Raw genomic sequence first — 16,708 nt, forward strand, 5'->3', positions numbered from 1 at the left:
GCGAGATCTGCAGGCAGCAGAGCAACTTGTCAGACGGAAGATCCCCACCACATTAGCACTCGGACCTCTTCCAGGAAAAGTTCACTCGACAAAACCAGGAATGGATCAAGGCGACTGAAAAAGAAGTTAGTGTCACCACCTCGGTTCGTTGATCCAAAACAAGACTCACCCAAAGCGCGAAAAATGAGTCGGAAGTATTTTCAACTCCCTCTCCACTCAACCCCTGATCCATTCGGGGGCTAATGATGAGGACATGTACCTAGGGTAGGGTCGCATGCCTGACCTAAATACCCTCCCCAAGGACATCACTCTAAAGCCAGAAGCATTCGAGGGGTACCATCACCCACTCGACCAGAAACATTTCCACTCAGAGGAATCAAGATCACTCGACCGTAACAAGAAACACTCGACGGACAGAAGACCTAAAGTCACTCTACACAGCAACGGTCGAGCATTAACTCCTAGACTTAATAGCCATTTATAACACTTTATTACGGACGTTACCAGTAACGCCCCCCTCTTGATGTACCTTAAATCCCTTGTAACGTGGGCTGGCCGGGGTCCTGGCGCACTCTATATAAGCCACCCCCCTCCACATGCACAAGGGTTTGCACCCCCTGTAACACACACGCATATAATCCAGTCGACCGCCTCCAGGCTCCGAGACGTAGGGCTGTTACTTCCTCCGAGAAGGGCCTGAACTCGTAAAACTCGTGCGTACAGCTTCTCCATAGCTAGGATCTTGCCTCTACATCCCTATCCCCCATTCTACTGTCAGACTTAGAACCACGACAGCGGCTGCTGCAGCAGCGCAGCCGGGCGCCTGGCTTCCTTGGGCTACCCCCGCTGGATCGGGAGCTGCCAAATCTGGCGGCCGGCGGCGGCTAACCCTCCGGTGGCGCTGGCCGGTGTTGTGGGCATGGCCACCGGGACTATTTCCCCGTTGTGTGGCTGTCCCGTGTGCGTCGTGCTCGGATGTTGGCTTCCCCTTCCCCTTTGAGGTGGTCGTTGGTGGCAGATGGGTGGTGGCTTGTGGTTCGTGTGGTGGCGTGGAGGTCCAGTGCGGTGGCCGTAGGGTTGTGGTGCCCGCTGGCGAGGCAGCCAATGCGGCTTGGGTGGCGGTGGTTGGCATTCAGCGGGTGCAGGTGGTGGTGCGCCTCTCTTCTCTTAGGTCCGGGTCAGCGGCAATGGCCAGGGCTTGGGGCTCGTGCTTGGGCGGACCAGCTTGGGGCCCGGGGTGGGTCGGAGCTTCGGCTCCGGGTAGGCGATGGTGAACGCGGTCTCGGTGGTGCCCGTGAGCAGTGGGATCTCCTTGCAGGTGCGGTGGTCGAGCGTGGTGGTCGGGACTATGTTGCTCTGCCCGGCAGATCGGAGCCAGAGGCCACGGGCATGGCGTCGTGGGAGTCAGCTCAATGACGGCCGTCGGTAGCCACAGGGTCGTGTCCCCCCGGTCCACTGGGGCTACGTGGGGACACAGGCGTGGGCGCCTCCGACGCTGGAGGCGCCGACCCAGACTCCGTGGCTAATGTCGGGCTAGGAGTGAAAGGAGTCACCTTTCACTCTTCCAGCCATGGTCGGTGCTCCGTGATGTGGATGGGGGAGGGGGGGTGGGTTGCGACATGGATGCTGGGGTGGCTGCCCCGGATGGCGGTCCGCATGGTTGGCTCTCCGGCGGGCATCATAGTGGTGGTGATGGCTATCCTCTTGGTTGTGTGGCCGGCAAGAGGTGTAGCGGCGGGTAGCTCGGGTGTGCTCTCTGTCATTGGCAGTGGGGACACCCCGATCCAGACCTGGGGATCAAACCTCATCGCGCGTGCCTTGAAGACCTCATGGTGTCACGGTGGAGCTGCCGAGCGAAAACTCCATGCTTTGTCGCCGGCGACGGCGACGCCCGCGGACGCCGCTCTCTTCCTGAAGACGTCGTCGTGATGCTCCTCTTTGTGTCAGGGTTCCGGGTGAAAACCCTTGTCCGTGATGGACTCGGCAATGGCGTCGCTTCGTGTCGCTTTCCCTCCCGAGGACGCTGTCGTGGAGTTTAGGTGTTTAGGGTGTTGCCTGGCGTTGTTCTCCGATCTTCCTGTACTTTCTTTCGGTAGCGTAGTCGTGTACGTCTTGCGTGGACCGGTGATCCTGGGATCGGCGTGTGAGGGCTACCCCATCACCTTGTATCGTTCGGCTGTGTACGGTGTCCGGTTGGTGCTTTATATATAAAGCGGGGCGAAAGCCTGTTTCGAAATAAATATATGTGCCAATCACGAGAAAACATATGTCTTACGCAATGAAGTTGGGGCTATGGTTTTTGCGGCCTACCGAGTCATTTTTAATTGTAATGATGCACTGGAGGTAGAGATACACGCTCTTATGCAAGATATGGCCCTGGCCTGTCAGAATACGGAGCTCCCAGTTTATGTGCAGTCTGATTCCTCGGAGGCCCTGTCCATCTTATCTAATGATTCGCTTACACGGTTGGCATATGGGCACTTGGTAATGCAAATCAAGTTTTTGATGGATGGTCAGGAGTTTATTCCCTAAAAGCTTACGAGTTCTCAGAATAGGATAGCATTGTCTGGCTAATGATAGCCATACTAAGTCGTGTACTGTTGTTTGGCTTCAAAGAGGTCCTCCATGTATTGAGGAGCTCCTGCCAGCTGATTATAATCCTATTACCAAGGAATAGAACTCCCTTTATCCATGCAAAAAAAACATATGTCTATATGGCCATCGATCAATATATAGCTGCTAGTTATTGAACAATCTTTCTTACTTCTACATAAGGTTTTGTCTAACACTTCTTTCTTTGGTCCTTCCTCCCCATCCCATTTTTTTTGGTTCTACCAAAATTTCCCATCGATTTTTCTTTAAAGCCGTTTCAATTGCCCCATGCATGTCTTTTTGATTAGCCAATAAGTATTATTCAAGGATCAAATCTCTTGGGGCAGAATTTAGCCATCATCGTTATCAAACTGCTTCAAATGATGATTTGGTCGTTATCAAACTGCTTGAAAGATGAAATGATGATTTGGCATAATCAATCAAGGGGATCCGTTCTCCAACATCCTTCTAATTAAGTTTATTTATGCCAGTTTTTAGCAGCGAGATTAGATATAAACCACATCATTATCATGGCAGGCACGTCGTACTTAGATTTGCATATCATATCTATTAGCTTCCTCCGTCCTAAAATAAGTGTCTCAACATTAGTACAACTTTGTACTACAAGTTGAGACATTTATTTTAGAACCGAGGGAATAGGACACTAGAAACAGGCTAGCTAGTGCATATTAGTGGCCATCACACCCGACTTGAGATCACTGTCATGGTATACTCATTCATGCATGGGATATAGAGTGGGTGGGTGAGCTACGCGATCGAGCTAATCATCACAAGAAACTGCAACTATGTGCGTAGCTGCTAATCAATCATTGTGTTTGCATAACTGCTTATCACTGTGTTTGCATAATTGCGTATCATTGATCCAATCCGACAGCATGACACTTGCACTTTAGTAGCACCAGGATGCTTGTTATATTATTATTTTTGTTTCGTTACAATTAATAGTAGAACACGGTCTTTTCCTGCAATCATATGGGAAAAAAGTACTATGAATATTCATAGCTTGGAGCATTGCATTAACTATTTCATTTCTGCCTAATTGTTGCTTTAAATATTAATGGATAAAATATGATGCTGGGATCAATCCGCTAGGAGCATTATCTATACAGCCAGGGTTGTATTATTGTACAACAGATGTCATACTAGAATAAATTACGCTGCGATTGCAAAAAGTTTCAGCGACGACAACTTAGTCAAAATCAGGGAGATTTTTTTCTCCACCTGCATGCCTGAAAATTATCATTGCACTAGTGCTAGTTTCTAATTGGCACATGGATTCTTGTTGATCCGTCCACTTCCAACTTTGATTGATTAGTTCGTTGTGTTTCAATTTGCAAGATCTTTCTCATGGCAGCTGTTGTAACTAAAGTTCAAAGTGATACGACGTCTTATTACAACCTTTAGCATGTGTGATGTGTCTCCTCTGCATGCAGGAATGTATAGTACACGTAAATACCACAATTCACTGACTACCAATGACATGAAGGAACATATACTGATCTCAAAATAGGGACTAAGTCGTCCCAAATTTTATTTTGGGTAAGTCAAGTTTATGGACAGTTGGATTAAGATCCAACATGACGTTTTTCTTTTTTCTTGCTTCACCTTTCATCCTCCGTGAATCTTCCCACTCCTCGTCTCTAGGTCCCCACTCCGGCTCGTTCCTAGCTCAGCGTCATTTGTGTCCCCGCGCCTCGTTGCCACTCGCCATGAAGCCCCCCGGATCGGCCTCGGAGTTCAACATTGTCTCCTTTTTTTCTTCCACAAAATCAACTTATCCAAATTGCATATTCAAACAACTTGCATATAGCCGTCGTTCTCAAAATAATGGTACTGAAGGAACAAGTATGTACATGCTCTACTGTGCACTTTGTATTGAGACTGTTCCTTATTAATGGAGAGAAACCCTGTGCATGCATGCATGCACACGTACGTGTTGATGAGGTTATGTACTCCCACTCCATTATTCCGTAGTAATGCATCCACTAGTAGGAAAATGTCATGGTCATGGCCATCCTTACTTTCCTGGCTGTGTAACGTGAGTTCGCCGGCAGTTTTTCTGCTTGGGCCGTATGGACTTCTAAACTTGAAAACAAACAAAGTAACCTAACTTGTTTCCCTTGGCTTTGTCTTTATCATAAGAAGAAGCTGGTTGCGTCGACCGCATCAATGAAAATCGAAAGGGGGCAATTAGAGCATCTGCAGCTGGACTTGGCAAATCCAATCCCTCAAATGCTCGCGGACTTATCCGGGCGGCCCCTCATACTTCGTGTCTGACATCCACATATCTTAAATCCGGTCTCTCAAATTCATGCAAATCCATGCACGTCCATCATACACGCTAATTTGCACGTCAATAATAAATGTTCGTACCAAAAATAAATAGTTTTTACATAAAAGTTATTTTAAGTGCACAACTCAAACATTAGCTCTTCGATTTCCATTGTGGCTCCACATATGCTCCGCGAGATCATTGAGTAGCTGCACGTGAAATTGATGATCTTGAAGATTCTGATGCATATGTAAAAAGTTCATAAGCTGAGCCGCATCATCATCTTCCGGGATTTGAGCTTGTTCTTCAGGCGCTTCAAAATCATTGGTTTGGGCAACATTATCACCCTCATTCTCGACAATCACATTGTGCAAAATAACACAACATGTCACTAGCTGCCACAAAGTTTCTGATTCCCACATCATTGCAGCTGCACGAACAATTCCCCAATGAGCTTGAAGCACTCTGAATGCCCTCTCCACATCCTTCCTAGTTGCTTCCTGCATTGTTGCAAAGTGGCTTTGTTAGTTGACCTATGGTTCAGATATGGTCTTCACAAATGCCGCCAACTGAGGATAGATGCCATCGGCCGTTGAAGGTGTAGTTGCACGACGGCGATTCCCCATTACAAAGCCTCCTAAACACCGGAGGTCATGGAAGCACATTGATGTCGTTGTGAGAGCCTGGCATTCCAAAGAAAGCATGCCAATGTGATGCCACAGCTTCTAGTATGATGGTGACCTCTTTGGTGTGACCTTGATTCGTTCCCCGCAAACCTTTGGGGTAGTTCTTCCATTGCCAATACATGCAATCAATAGATCCAAGCATTCCTAGAAACCCTCTGGCCACTCCAATAGCCAACAAATTTCCCGTGTCCGGCACATTTGGTTCCCTCAGATACTCTCGTCTAAACACCTGCACCATGGCACGGGCAAACTTGACAGTGGTCTTAAGACGTGTGCTCTTCCTCATCATGACCATCTCACCAACGGCATCTGCGGCAGTACCAAGTGCAAGCATCCTCAGAGCAGCCGTGCATTTTTGCTTAGTACAGAAAGATAGTTGGCCGCAGCAATCCCTTGCGAGCTTGAAGTAGTCATCGTGTGCCTCCACTCCCTCCACAATGCGCAGAAACAATGGTTTTCGCATGCGAAAACAATTGTAAAACCATGGATCATCCGGGAAAGTTGGGTTCGGACCAAAGTAGTCCTTCTGCAGTAGCCGTGCTCCGGACACCCTATCTCGATTGTTCACTCTTCTCCCTTTGATTGAGCCCTTGAAGTTAAGAATAAGATCCACCTGCTGGTCCATTTTCTCTTACATGTTCATCATGATCATGTCCACTTCTCCGTCTGAATCCGACGAATCGGACAACTCGTCTTGAATGATTTGATCAAGCTCCGTTGGTTCATACTCCTCATCTGATGAAGCATCCGAATTTATCGTTTTCTCTAAAAAAGCGGGTCTGACAATGTGTCAAACACATAGAGCGCAAGGGGTAGGCCGAGAGTTGCCGGACATCGGTGGCGTCCGGGCTGGCGACGACGTCCCTGGCGGCGAGGACGAAAGAGAGGAGGGTTGTGCCGGTGATGGCGGTGCAGTATGCTCGGAACGGCTGCAGACCGTGCGTGGCGGCAGAGCTGCGAGATGAACGGCGCGGAGGAGGAAGAAGAGAGGAGAGAGCAAATGGATCTGGTAGGATCGGAGGGTGAATTTGGTGCAAATTGTAATGGGGTAGGGCTGTGGGGTCCGATGTGGCGAACGCTCCCAGGCGCCCTTATATCCGCCCCATATTTAGACTGGATATGAGGGGTGCTGGTCAGCCCAGGCGTTTAAGGCCCGTTTAAGGAGCCCATCCGGATCGCTTTTTTGTTACCGGGACGTTCGTCCGGGTGTCTGAGACGGGTTTGAGACGCCGGGCTATAGATGCTCTTAGGGTGTGCTTGTTTGGGCTCTTAGGAGCAGCTTCTACCGCTTGTGCCCAAAGAAGCCGGAGCCCAAACAGACATGTTCTTTTAGCGCTCGCTTCAATCACCCCTCTCGTGGAGGGCTCCAAAAATGTGCTCCTCGTAGCTGCCTCCAAACTGGCCAATGACTGATTTGCCCTCCCGCAAAATCAAATAATACTCTCGAATTGCCCTTACCGGATCGGGTATCCACCCTCTGTCCCAGCCCCGTGCGACATAATCCCCATCTCCCCCGAGCGGGGTTTCCTCCCTTGGCCGCTGCCCACGGCCGAGCTCCAGCTGCCCCTGTCCCCCACCCCCGAGCTTCTCTTTCTCCTCCACGCCCAACGCTCGAGGTCACTTACGCCGCCGCCCCGAGCACACTGTGTGTGCTCTGTGCCCCTCCCGATGACGTGCTCGCGCTGGTGTACACTTGCACTTTAGTAGGTTGGAGCATTTCTTTAATTAGTTCATTTCAGCCTAATTGCCGCTTTAAGTATTAATGGATAGAATATGAAGCTGGGATCAAACCCCCGCAAGAGAAGTATCAATACAGTTGGGGTTGTATTATTTTCAAATAGGTGCCATACTGGAATTGATTATGGCTGTTATCGCAAACAGGTTTAGCAACGGCGTGATCAAAATCACGGAGATTTTGTTCCCCAGTTGCATGCCTGGAAAAAATTATTGTGTTGCATAGGATTCCTCTTGATCCGGCCAGTTCCAATTTTGATTGATTAGTTCTTCTGTTTCAACTTGCAAGATCTTTCTCATGGCAGTTGTTGTAACTAAAGTTGAAGCGATTGGTGTCTTACTCCAACCTTTATCAAGTGTCTCCTCTGCATGCATGTATGCATAGTAACACATAAATATGATAATTGACTGGCCATTGATGCCATGAAGGAACAAATACCGATCTCAAATGTGGCCTAGGGCCTGTTTGGCACTACTCGGCTCCAAAATCATGTTCACTCCATCAAATCCACTTTGGAGCAGTTTTATACAGGAGTTGCAGCTCCATCAAAGAGCACTTTATCGTATTTGGCTTCTAGCTAGCCGCGGCTTCAAAAATGAGAAATTTGGTGGAAAAGATCTATTTGATTGGGTAACGTGAGGAAAACAAAGGGGTATCCACGTACTGGTGGCGGTGATGGATAATTTCCCCTCAACTCTAGATTCTAGAGTTTTTGAAGCATCCCATAAAGAACTTCACAGAAAACAGGGAGTTGTACCCCAAATTCTAGTTTTTTTATGGATCGACATGTGTGGAGCTTCCACATTTGGTTTGAGTTTTATAGAGGAGAGTTGAATTTTAGGGAGTGGAGCACTCCCAAACAAGCCCTAAATCTCACATACCTAAAAGTTTATTTCGGATAAGTCAATTTTCTGGACCATTGGATTAAGATCCAACGGGCCGCTGTTCTTTTTTTGACGAAAGAACGGCGTTGTTTTCATTTCATTAAGAAGAAGTGAATACAAGAACAAGGAGATACATCAGACCACCTGAAATGAAAGAGAAAACTGGCAAGCGCCAAAAAGAAAGAAGTGGATGGTCATCCTCTGACTGTCCTCGCCGGCGGGAGGCTACACGGGAACACTAGCATTGTACACGAAAAGCTCCAATCTGCCGAGATACTACCCTAATGCCTCAAGGCTATTGGCGCAGCCTAAGGGTAGCGATTGACCGAATCCACACCCGAACAAAGAGTCGCACGCGACCGAGGCTACATCACAACAATGGCACGGCCGGCGAAATTGAAGGGCATCAGGGAGCCGAGTCCACATCCAGATCGCTTTACCATGCACACCCACCACCGTGATCTCAAATGCAAGATTCTGGCACTTCCATTCAACACCAAGAAAGAAAGGAAGAACAGAGACACCCCCTCCAAACCGGTAGTCTCCACAGCCGGAATATGCTCATAGATGAGGGCCTCAAGAGGCGTATGGCACATAGTGCCGCCAACGTCCGATCCGGAAGCAACCAGTTCGAGGGTTTCCGGTGGAGTAATCAAGACGGAACATGGCACTTCCCTCTATAATGCCTTTAGGAAGGTTACGGCGCTCACGAGCGGCATCATCACCATGTCGACAAGGTCGAGCCAAGCTTTCGCTGGAAGCCTCACAGTTCCAAGCTCGAGACCGGCTGGCCACCACTCCTTACCACCACCTAACCGCATGCCAGAGATATTCGTCGGAGCCCCACCTCGGCCTAACCACCACATCCTGACACATCTCCACCTCGCCTACCAGACCCACATGTATCCCACGTGAGACGAAGTAGGGCGCCGCTAGCGTGCGTCCTAGCCAGCACCTACGGCGCTAGGCCTGTCCGGAACCATGCCCGTGGCCGAGGGCATCGGCAAGCGCAGATCCGGCCCTCACACACGCCGCCAAGCGGCCACCACCGAGCGCCGTTCAGGGCCAGCCCCGCCGCCGTGAGGGACGCCGCCCCGTGGGCAACAGGCGCCATCCACCATTGGACCACCGCCGCGCACCATCGGCCGTCGTGAGATCTGCGTGGGGCAATGGCGAAATGAGGTGGACGCCCCGCCGCCACCTTCCCTAGGGTACACGCTGGCTTCGCCAGTGTCCCCTCCGGCGGCGGCGAAGCGGGGGAGGAGGGGGAGTGGAGGCCGGCGGCACGGTTAAGTTTTCACCCCGTGCGCCAGTGGAGGGCAACAGGGGGGTGTGATAGTCCGTGTCCCAAACAAGCTTTTTGGCCTTCTCTGCTTCCACTCTCCTTTTTTTTCAGCTTTCATCCTCCAAAAATAGTTCTTCTTCACTCCTCATATCGCTCCGCCTCGTTCCTGGCTCGACCTTGGAGTTCAAGCTCATCTCCTTCCTTTTTCTCCCACGAAATGAATTTAGCCAAATTGCAAATTCAGACAGCTTACATATAGCCGTGGTTCTCAAAATAATGACAATGAAGGAACAAATATGTACATGCTCCACTGTGCACTTTGTATTGAGGTTGTTCCTTATTAATGGAGAGAAACCCTGTACATGCATCATGCATACATGCACACGTACGTGTTGGTGAGGTTATGTAGTACTCCGGCTCCATTATTCCGGAATAATAAGTCCAGTAGTGTCATGGTCCTGGCTGTGTAACGTGAGGAGTTCACCGGCAATTTTCCTGCTGGGTGGTATGGACTTGTGGAACTTGAAAACAAACAAAGTAACCTAACTTGTCGGGAAATACACTTTGGTTCATGGTTATATATACAGCCTATATGACGATTTTTTTATAATTAAACAAAAAGTCAAAATAGTCCAAAAGTATTTTTAGAATAAACTTGATTTACTTTTGCACTAGTATATAAATTTTCACGAACAAAAAACCAACGTTGACTTGAGAGCGAAAAAGAAAAAAATTATTTGGTATTATAGGTCAGTATTCACACTATTTTGGCCAAAAATTGGGCTTTTTGAAAAGGAGTCAAAGGGGAATTTTCCTTTCGTGAAAGTTTTCTCACAAGTACAATGGAAGATCAAGTTTATTTTAAAATATTTTCAGAGTTTTATGACTTTTTGTTGAATTACTAAAAAAAATCCATATAGGATGTAGATGTCCTCATAGACCAAACGTCCGCGTCCCTAACTTGTCCTCTTGTTTCTTGTTTAGTGTTCAATGGAAATGGAAATGGGCCTATAATTAAAATGGGTGAACGAGTCTGGTGGCCGTCGTCGTCGCCCTGACAGGCTTGTCGAAATCCGAAGATCCCTTCATACTTGAGCACTAGACTAGAGCACTCTTCTTCTTCCACGACGGTGCCCGGCCCCCAGCGGCAACTCAATTGGCAGCTACTACTAGAAAATTGTTCATACTTAGCCCGTGTGCCCGTAGGTGCCCACGGTTGCTCACATGGCGCCACAAGATGTCACGCCAGGCCCCTCTCGTATGTGCATGATTGGAAATGCCTGTGAATTTAGCTTGTAATCACGGGAGTTTTGGAATGTGCAGACGGCGACACCGTACCAGGCTGGGGTCGTCAAACTCGACGTGCAACGTACGCATGCGCCTGGTGCAGCCTAGCTTTCGCACAAGGACAGCCATGAACACATCGGTCCGTCCATCGCGCACGTCCGAATCAGGCAGACACGACCTGCGGCCAGCCCATGAGCACATGAAATCCTCTCGTGATCCCCTCCAATTTTTTTAGAAAAGGAGGAAAACCCCGGCCTCTGCATCTGGACAATGTATGCAGCTACACGTGATCCCCTCCAACTGGTAGCCAGTTAATTACTATATAGTTTAAGACTTCATTCACACTATTCTTGGCGCGCATGTGGAGTTGAAAAGATCATTTGCCTCGATATGATCTTCTTCATGCCCCCCACGTAGTCCGTCTCCAACTCTAGATGCTAGCTTGGCGCTTAAAGAGAGCCTTCAACCACACACGCCGTCATCTCAATCTCATTCTCAGCCACGTTATCCATCCATACATCCATCTATACATAGATCCATCTGCACGGTACTAGCAGGATACTCATCGACTAAGAGCATCTTCAACAGCTGCGCAATATAAGAGCCGCGCTGGAAAATTTGGGTTTTTGCGCACGCGCAACCACTCCGGGAGCTCCAGCGGAGGCGCTAAAACCGCGCGCGCGGCATAAGTAGTTCAGCGCACCGGGTGAAACGGCATCGCGCGCCGTTTGCATCCTGCGGCCGCTCCCGCGCGCTGTACACTCGAGCGCCCGCTCACGACTTCCACCTACCCCAATCCAAGCGTTGGCGCCGTCGCCTGCACCACCCCATTTGTTCCGGCGCTTCCCCGGTCTATCCCCACGCCGCTGCTGCTTCCTCCGTCCCCCTCTAGTCACCGCCGCCCCTCGCGCGCGCCATTCCTCCGATGAACAGCGCCCGGCCACCCACTGCCGCTCGGCACCCACAAGGTGTTCGACAAAATGCTTGCAATGTATGTATTGCTTCAACTTCACATTTTTTAGATGAATTTGATGCATGCTGTTTGTAGTTTTTATAGACTAGTTTAAATTCAACATTGTAGATGAGTTCGTCATATGATTCTTCCGAAGAAGAATTTGGTATTGAAGAGGAGGAGGACCTTGCAATGATCCTAGCTATACACATCAATAAAAAACCGAAGAACGGTGGTTCGGTTATTGGTCGGCAGAAAATTTGGAGGGATAAGATCAATGCCGACAACAAATTGACGAGGCACTATTTTGCGGATAATCCCGTGTACCACGAGTCGTACTTCCGGCGCCGGTTTAGGATGAGCACCGAGTTGTTCAGGCGCATTGCAGAGAACTAGCGAGTCATGATCAGTTTTTTCAGCAAAGGAGGAATGCCGCTGCAGAGCTCGGGCATAGCACCTTTCAGAAGGTGACAGCCGCTTTGCGTATGTTGGCCTACGGTATTTCGGCTGATCTAGTTGATGACCAGTTGTCAAGCCGTCAGGTGTGTCAAGCGCTTCGCAGTCGGAATTGTGCAAGTGTTTGGCCCGGAGTATTTGAGATCTCCCAATGCTGAAGACTGTGCAATGCTTTTGGAGATGAACAAAGCTCGCGGTTTCCCAGGTATGCTTTCCTCCATAGATTGCATGCATTCGAGTTGAAAGAACTGTCCTAAGGCATGGCATGGGCAATTCCATGGCAAAAAAAGGGTTCCACTATAATCCTTGAAGTGGTGGCCGATCAAGAGACTTGGATTTGACATGATTTTTTTGAAATGCCTAGATCTTTGAATGACATCAACGTTGTTAATCGGTCACCACTCATGAATAAGATTGCAAACGGTGAACTGCCACCGGTGCAGTTTGTAGCAAATGGCCATACATACAACTATGGCTACTATCTTGCGGATGGCATCCACCCAAAGTGGCAAACATTTGTAAAGCCGTTGAAAAAACCGGAAGGTAAGAAAAATCTTGATTTCCAAAATGCTCAGGCAGCGGCTAGAAAAGATGTGGAGAGAGCTTTTGGGATTTTGCAAGCCCAATTTGCCATTGTGAGAGGACCGGCTATATTTTGAGATCAAAAAATGCTTTGGTACATCATGCACACTTGTGTGATCATGCACAACATGATCATCGAGAATAAACGTGATCAAGATTTAGACTACTCTCGGTATGAGCTCTTGGGACATCCCGTGCGAGTGCGGCGGAGGGCTGCGAGGGTGGCATGTTTTGTTGCCTCCTATCATGCCATTCAACGTGCAGAAACGCATGATAATCTTCAGAAGGATCTCATCGAGGAGTGGTGGGCAGGGAACGGCCGACAAAGAGCATCATGATTTGTATGTTTGATGTTGTATTGTTGAACTATTTGTTCTATTGCAAGATAAACTATTCGTTTGAATTGTAATAATAAAATTTAACTATTTATTGTTTTGTTTTGTTTGTGTTTGATCTTCTTGGTTGTGTTTGAAGTGCACATGTTGTTTGTGCTGAGCGCGTGCAGTTTTTTGCTACGGTTGTTGAAGCGGCTCACGCGCGCTATACTTTGTAGCAGCCGCTGGAGCAAGCGCTCCTCGCCGCGCAAAAACTCGCGATTACGACGCTGCAAATGCTTTCTTAGCGCGCCGCGTGTTGCGCGGCTATTGGAGATGCTCTACTAATCTTGCTCTCTAGACTCTAGCCTCATCGATCCACCTACCATGGCGTGCCTTCTCCTCGTCCCCGTCCTCGCGGTGTCGCATGCTGGCGCGGTCTACGACTCCGGCCTGCGCGTCACCGAGTTCGCTGCAAACACCTGCGGCAGCGCCTGCTGCGGTGCCGGGAACGACAACCACGACGACGAGTAGGGGCTCAGATGACGCCCACGCTCCCATCCATCGTGGACCCTAGTACGGTCCGTCGGGCCCATCCGCCGGGAAGGTCGATGATGCATTGATGTTGGTGCTGCTGCATGCATGTATACTGCAGGGATGTGTACATGTTCCGCTGCGTGTACATCCTGACTAGACGGCACAACACAACGCCGGCACACGCAGAAAAGTGAAGAGAAACGGAGGGAGGAAAGGGGCATAACAGCGAAAAAGACCCCAAAAGATAGGAAACTTTACAAAGACGCCCTTGGGATATTCTGATCTAGACCGCCTCATCGTCGTCGCCGGAGCTCGGCCAAAAGAAATGGTGCGTGCTTCATGATTGTGGTTCCACAATGGCTGGCGGCCATTGACCACACTAGCAACTAGCTAGTGCATATTAGTGGGCTGGGCTATACATAGACACGCTTGAGAATTGAGATCATTGTCATTGTACTCATGCATGCACTACATGAGTGGGTGGGTGAGCTATCGGCACTAGGCATTCGGCATCTAGTGTCATGTCTCACGATATGTATTTCCCGGCTTGCCGCGAGTCCAAGTCCAAAGATACCTTGCGGCCAATGTTGATTCTTCCTCCACCATCTTCTCTGTGGAATTTGGTGACACTTATCTCTACTCCCTCGGTCCCATCATAATATAAGAACGTTTTTCAAGCTAACATAGCTTAAAAACATTCTTACATTATGGGATGGAGTAGTAGTTTATTGTGCATGCATGACATCGCCATTTAATTACCGCTCATGAATCAGTGATAATCCCACAAGATAAATAGCACTAACATGTTTGCCAATTTTCAGTCAATTGATAATAGTTAAATCTTTGTTTGACACCGAGTAATGTCGATACAACGCTAAGATCCGTGCAGGATTTTTTTTCAACTACAAATTTCTTTACACTGGATGAAGAGTTTTTTTATAATTTGGTGAACATTTTTTAGAAAAAAAATCTGGCATTTTTAAAACCCCGTGCTCCCTCTCTCGCCCGTGTTGTGAGGCTCCCGGCTCTTTCCCCTTTCTTCACCAGTGGCGCTAGAACTCGATGTGGATATGGGAGAGGAGTGTTGGTTCCTTGTGTAGGTAGTAGAAGTAAGGTTGTGTCAGCCTTAGAGGCATGTGGTGTTGATGTTAGGGAGTGTGCTGCCGTCACATGCTAGTGGTGACTAGTGGCTAGCACCGCTTGTTTGACTAGTGGTGGTGGTGGCGTGCCTCCTTCAGTGAGCCGCGACAACACTGACATCTCCTGCAGTAAACTTGTCGGTCACCCCGATCTGGAGGAGAGCCCTCTGCTCGGCCTCAACTCTGGAAGCCATCGTGGAGGTGGATAAGGAGCATATGAGTTGTGGAGAGCTGGATGGCATAGATAGGAAAGAGCACATCATTGATGGCGTCCTCGAAGAAGCTAGGCACCTGCCCTAGTTGTCGATTGCCGGCACTTGCCGCCATGCCGTTGAACTATCTTGTTGAAAGACAACCATCTATCTTCCTTGCAACCCATGAGCTAAAAAGGAAGGCAATGAAGCTTCTACTCGGGGTCCATGTCCTGTTGGCGGTGTTGTGGGGGTTTGTGGCATCCCAAATGGTTTTCATCCTCGGCGACATTGCAACTGGAATCAATCAGGAGTGGATTTGGACATGGTTGCAATCTTGTTCTTTTTTGTTAGGATCCTCCTTGTAAAAGTTAGGGTCTGGTTAGTAATTTCATGCTTCTATTGTGTCCTGACTCCTCAAAATGTAAGATGTATCGTCCTACCGCTTTCAATGTGGTACCAGGTCCTTTTGGACCATTCCCTTGTTAAAAAGAAACGATTCCTTTAAATATGTATGTATGAAAAAAATGTAAAATTGACAGAGAATTATCAGTCTACTTTAGCTTGTTCAGGAATATGTGGCCATTCATATCCATATTAGCTAATTAAACATTCAGGAATGTAAAAAAAATTTAACCAGGCATAACACCTTTCCATTAACTGAACAGTCTTGCTAAGTCCCACCTTTTTTTAACACAAGGAAGGCACTGTCAAGCGCCACTATTTCATTCAAATCATAGACAATGTACAACATGAATTACAAGCGCTGAACCTGAAAGTTGAGAAGGGACTGCAGAAAAGGGCAAGGTACATTGGCATGAGAAGAACATGAACAACTAAAGACAGGTTCTACTCTCGAGTTGAGAACCTGATGAGCACAATTGTGAGCAATTCCATTGGTATTTCTGGAGATGTGATAAACATCATTAAGAGAATGAGATATTTGAAAGAACTGGCTAATTGGTTGTCTACATCTCCAGCTGATGTTGGACTTATTGATATCTCTTGAAGCAACCATCTTTGCTAGTGAAAGATTGTCAGTGAGAAAAGAACCTTGTTGAAGTTGAAGCCTGCAAGATATTTTAGCAGCAAATAGAAGTGCATAAACTTCAACAATAAGAGGTGAACAAACATCATGAGTAGAGGCTTGAATCATTATTCTTGAATCAGAATCGTCTTTGGGGAAGGGGATGTGAACACCAATACCAGTAGCCGGATTGCCACCATACCCAGGCACATTCTTCTTATGCCAAGAAGCATCTGAATATATTTTGGTACCTGAAATAGGCAAGTCAGATTTGAGTGTGGAGCCTTGCTGTACTTGTTCTTGTCCTTGAGAGAGTATTGTTGTAGATTGCTTCTCCTTCGAATAAGGCAGCTCACTATTTGGGTTTTCTTGGGGATCTTGCATATCTTGGACAGAGGCAATGGCTAGAGCATCTTGGTGAACCTGACGGGGATGTGATTCTTTCCTGCAAAAAAGAACATCGTTTCTTGCTTTCCACAAACACCACAAGAAGGTAAAAATATTAGGAATAGATGCTTGCGGATGGTTCATGTTAATTAGAGCCCGAATAATATCAAGAATAGAATTATGATTGAGAGCAAGAATATCATATCTAATATACCAGGGGTGCCCGAACCAAGAGGCTCTAGCAAAACTGCAGAGAAAGAAAAGATGCATTTCATCTTCATCTGAATCACATCTAGAGCATGTAGAACAAATATGAGAGGAAAACCTGCCAGCTCTAAGACCAGTTGAGAGAGCATGCCTA

The sequence above is a fragment of the Triticum aestivum genome, chromosome 7D, assembly GCF_018294505.1.
Source record: "Triticum aestivum cultivar Chinese Spring chromosome 7D, IWGSC CS RefSeq v2.1, whole genome shotgun sequence".
NCBI classification, from domain to species: domain Eukaryota; kingdom Viridiplantae; phylum Streptophyta; class Magnoliopsida; order Poales; family Poaceae; genus Triticum; species Triticum aestivum.